Source organism: Marmota marmota, unplaced genomic scaffold, assembly GCF_001458135.2.
Source record: "Marmota marmota marmota unplaced genomic scaffold, marMar, whole genome shotgun sequence".
Taxonomy (NCBI): domain Eukaryota; kingdom Metazoa; phylum Chordata; class Mammalia; order Rodentia; family Sciuridae; genus Marmota; species Marmota marmota.
This window is the reverse complement of record NW_026000130.1, coordinates 351,417-356,766: the sequence shown is the minus strand read 5'-3', so window position 1 is coordinate 356,766 and position 5,350 is coordinate 351,417.

Here is a 5,350-nt window from a genome sequence, read left to right as displayed (position 1 = left end):
CTGATTTAAGGGTGAGGAAACTGAAGCTTAGAAAGAAGTGACTTTTTTTTTTTTCTTTTTTAGAACTGGTGTTTGAACCTAAGGATACTTTACCACTGAGCTACATCCTTAGTCCTTTTTATTTTCTATTTTGAGACAGGGTCTCCCCGAGTTGACCATGCTGACCTCGAACTTGCAATCTCCCTGCTTCAGCCTCCTGAGTAGCTGGGATTACAGGTGTGTGCTACTACGTGTGCCTAGTTCAAGATGTGCCTGTTTTAAGGCCACGAATGTAGCTGGCAAGTGATGATGTTAGGACTTGAACTTAATCTTGGGAATTGGGATGGTCTAGGGGAATCTAGAAGAATTATACAAAATGAGAGCCTTGGCCTTTTGTCTCAGCTTCAGTGCTCATCTAGGCCAAAATCCAATGTCACACAGCATCTAGTCAGAGAAGAGAATGTAATGCAAAGATTATGGGCGGGGGACTTGGCCTCAGAGGCTCTGGTTTTGTTCCTGACCCTTAATCACTATGTGGATTGGAGCATTTGACTTGACTTTATTGAACTTCAGTTTCCTCATCTGTTAAATGGAAACATAATTACAGTGCTTCCTTTCTTCCTAGGTTCTATTAAGAGAGGTGATGTATGGACAGCAGTTAGTCCAATGCTTGACAGACACAGACTTTGCTTAAAGTTATCGGGTGAGTTTTTTATATATATATATATTTTTTAGTTGTAGTTGAATACAATACCTTTATTTTATTTATTTTTATGTGGTGCTGACAATCAAACCCAGGGCCTCGAATGCTGTATGAGTGCTCTACCACTGAGCCACAACCCCAGTCCCAAAGTGAGATTTTAATAGACAAATGAATGGCAAACACACCTTCAGCCATGGAATGAACCATTTTGGGTCAAGAACTCAAAGGAATTTAAAAATCAAGCAAAAACAACAACAACATTTTTTTTTTCGAGATCTCTATACATTTCCATGCAGTTGTAAGAAATCCCACAGAGCAATTTATGCCCTTTGCCCATTTTTTCCCCCAGTGGCACTATCTATATAACTATAGTACAATATCAGGAAATTGACATTGGATATATTTCATCCACCTTATTTGGGTTTCACCAGGTTTTTGTTGTTGTTGTTTTATTTTGTTTTGTACGTGGGATTGAACCCAGGGGCACTTTTCCACTGAGCCATATCCCCAGTCCTTTTTTATTTTTTATTTAGAGACAGGGTCTTGCTAAATTGCTTAGGACCTTGATAAGTTGCTGAGGTTGGCTTTGAAGTTGTGATCTCCCTGTCTCAGCCTCCTGAGCCACTAGGATTACAACTGTGTACTACCACATCTGGCTTCAGGTTTCATCAGTTTTACAGGCATTTATTTATATGTATATCTTTGTGTGCGTGTGTGTGTATGTGTGTGTATTTCTATGTAATTTTAGCACATGTGTAGAATTGTTTGACCACCACCAGAGTCAAGATACAAAACAGTTCCTTCCCTCACAAGGATGCCTTGTGTGTAACCCTTCTCCTTTTCTCACAGCCTAATTCCTAGTAACCACTAATCTATTCTACAACTGTACAACTTTGTTCTTTCAAGAATGTTATGTAGGAGCTGGGAAGGTAGCTCAGTGGCATAGTGCTTACCTAGCATGCACAAGACTCTGTGTTTAATTCCCAGAACCATGTTCCCCCTCACACACACAAAAATATTATGTAATATAATGTTATATAAATAGAATCATACAGTGTGTGTTGCCTTTTGAGAGTGCTTTTTTTTTTTTTTTTTGATACTGAGGATTGAACTCAGGAGTGCTTAACCACTGAGCCACATCTCCAGCCCTTTTTGATATTTTATTTAGAGACAGTGTCTTGCCGAGTTACTTAGGGCCCCACTAAATTGCTGAGGTTGGCTTTGAACTTGAGATCCTCCTGCTTCAGCCTCCCAAGCCTCTGGGATTACAGGTGTGTGCCTTTTTTACACAGCATAATTTCCATAAGATCCAACAAAGATCTGCAACTATTGTTGCAGGCATTATTAGTTGCTTCTCTCTTAATGCTCAGTGGCATTCTGTGGAATCAATGTACTCATTTATATTTACCAGTTGAAGAATATCAAGGTTGATTTCAATTTGGGGCTATTATGAGTAAAACTGCTATTAGCAATATGTATAAGATTTTGTGTGAACATTGTATTTCATTTCTCTGGGATAAATGCCCAAGACTAAGATTGCTTGACATAAATATTTAGTTTTGTAAGAAATGGCAATACTTTTCCCCAGAGTGATTTTTTTTAATATTTATTTTTTAGTTTTTTGGCGGACACAACATCTTTGTTTGTATGTGGTGCCTCAGGGGCGAGCAGTTCACTTACCCTCAGTCGCTCCCTGTGCGAGCCACCAAATGCCGCAGTCTGGCTGGGCACAATCAGAAGCCACTTGTCAAAAGAAACTAACTTTATTTTTAGAACCACACACGCCAAACAAAACAGCCTCTCAGGAAAAATCCTCAGAGCCTCAACTGCCACCACCGGCTTCCCACAAGCCTCTCTCTCCCCCCACAAGCTTCTCTCCACCTCCCACAATCCTCCTGCTCTTGAGGCCGATTGGCTGAGTCACGTGGGCGGAGCCAAAAAAGTCCCCCAATGAGCAGCTCCGTGGTCTGAAAGGGCAGGGAAACAGCCCAATGAGCATCACCGCAGAGGAGCCAATCAGCTAGATGTTGCTGGGGCCGAGGAGCCAATCAGCTAGATGTTGCTGGGGCCGCTGTGAGCCAATCATCAGCCGGCAGCTGGAAGTTTGCTGGCAGCTGGAAGTTTGCTGGGGCCCCTTCGGCTGTGGCTCTCAACACTGGGCCACACACATGCCAGGCGAGCGCACTACCGCTTGAACCACATCCCCAGCCCCCAGAGTGATATTTTTTTAAAAAATATGTTTTTAGGTTGTAGATGGACACAATATCTTTATTTATTTTTATGTGGGGCTGAGGATTGAACCCCAGTGTCTCACACATGCTAGGCAAGCGCTCTACTACTAAGCCACAACCCCAGCACCCCCAGACTGATCTTGCCATTTTTCATTCCCACCAACATATGAATTATCCAGTTTCTCTGTAACCTCACCAGCATTTAGTGTTATTGTTATTTTTATTTTAACCATTCTGATGACTTAATTTTAAATTTTAAAATGATTTTTTTATTATCACATCATAGTTATACATAATAATGGGCTTCCTTTTGACAAATTCACAAATGCATATAACATAATTTGCTCCACTTCTGACTCCAGTACTTCTTTCCTTCCTCTCCTCCCTCTTGCTGATCATTCTGATAGGTTTGTAGTTGTATCTCATTGTAGTTTCAATTTGTATTTCCCTAATGACTAATGAGGCTGGACATCTTTTCATGTGTACATTTTCTTCTGTGAAATATTTTATTCATGTTTTTTTGCCCATGTTCTAATTGGATTGTTTGATTTTTACTGTTGAGTTTTTAAGAGTTCTTTATTGGATATGTAGTTTACAAATATCTTCTCCAGGTCTGTAGCTTGCTATTTCATCTTCTTTGCAGAGTCTTCTACAGAGTATATGGTTTTAAATTTGATGTGGTCCAATATATTAATTTTTCTTTTTTTGAGTTGTAATTTTAATGTCAAATCTAAAACTTTGTTTGCCTACTCTTAGATCTCTATGGTTTTCTCTTATTTTCCCCCCAAAAGTTCTATAGTTTTATGCTTTACATTTTACTTCTAGATCGATGTTGAGCTAATTTTTTTATATGTTCTAGATAATTTTCTCCCCTGCTATGATGTCCAATTGCTCTGATACATTTTAATTTTTTTGGTATTGCAGATTGAACCCAGGGCACTTAACTACTGAACCACATCCCCAGCCCTTTTTATTTTTTATTTTGAAAGACAGTTTCACCAAGTTGCTTAGGGCTCACTCAGCTGCTGAGACTGGCCTCAAAATTGTAATCCTCCTTCCTCAGAGGCTCCTGAATCTCTGGGATATAGGGGTATGTCATACTGCCTGGCCACATTTAATTATTTATAATTTGGATTTGTTCCTGCCACTTTATTTTATGTTTTCTATTTACTATGCTTCTTGTGTTTACCCTTTTCTTTTTCTTTTTTTTCTGTGTTGGGGGGAGTGGGTACCTGGGGAGGGGCATTCGATCACTGAGCTACATCCCTAGCCCTATTTTGTATTTATTTAGAGACAGGGTCTCATTGAGTTGCTTAATACCTTGCTGTTGCTGAGGCTGACTTTGAACCCACAATCCTCCTCTCTCAGACTCCCGAGCTGCTGGGATTACAGGCATGTGCCACCTAGCCCGGCTATGTTTTCCCTTTTCTAGAATAATTTTTATTGTTCTTTCTGTTTTCTGCTCTTTCATTTTTCCTCTCTCTCTTTCTTGAGTTGCTGGGATTACAGGCATGCACCACTGCACTGGGCTCTCTGACATCACTTTTTTAAAAAACTATTTTTTAAAAGAGCTATTTTTTCCCCTTTATTGAATTGCTTTTGCACCTGTCAAAAACCAATTGGCCATATTTATGTGAGTCTATTTCTGAGCAGCCAAGAACCCAAAGGAATTTTGCCTCAAATATTGAACTCGGATAAACAAAACACAAATCGATCCATACAAAGACTGAGTAAAGACTAACATGTTAAACATTTATCAAACAACCTAATGCTCTATGTAATTAAGGATGAAAGTGGAAGAAATTGGCTGTGAGTGCCCTGGTCATTCAAACATAGGCTCAGGAAGCAGTTCAAGTTGGTAGCATATATTGAAACAGGTTCTGAGCTACATTCCCAGCCCTTTTAATTTTGAGCCAGTTGCCACAGAATTGCTTAGGGCCTTGATAAATTGCTGAGGCTGACCTTAATCTTGAGATCCTTCTGCCTTAGCTTCCCAAGTTGCTGAGATTACAGGCATGCACCACTGTATCCAGCTGACAATCAACCTTGTTGAGTCCCAATCAAGGGAGTGCTCAATGGATATTTGCAACAAGCAGAGATTTGACTGAAGGTGGAAAGTAAAGCTCAGTAGTAGAATGTTTGCCTACCATGCATGAGACCCTGGCTTCAATCCCCATCACTGCAAAAAGAAAAAAAAATAAATAATTGAGGGAGTGTATGTATCTCTTTTGACTCTTGGTTCCCAGACACACTGAGGGAAACTGAGGCAGCATTGCAGAGTTCATAGGGCTGAAAATGGAATCAAGATGCTCTTATATTAGGTGTTAGACTCTTCTCATATCTCTCAACGATTTCTTAAATAACTTAATCCCTACCCCCACCCCCACCCCCAGCATAGCTTCCTTGGCCTTATTCTGTTCTTTTTTTTGTCTTCACT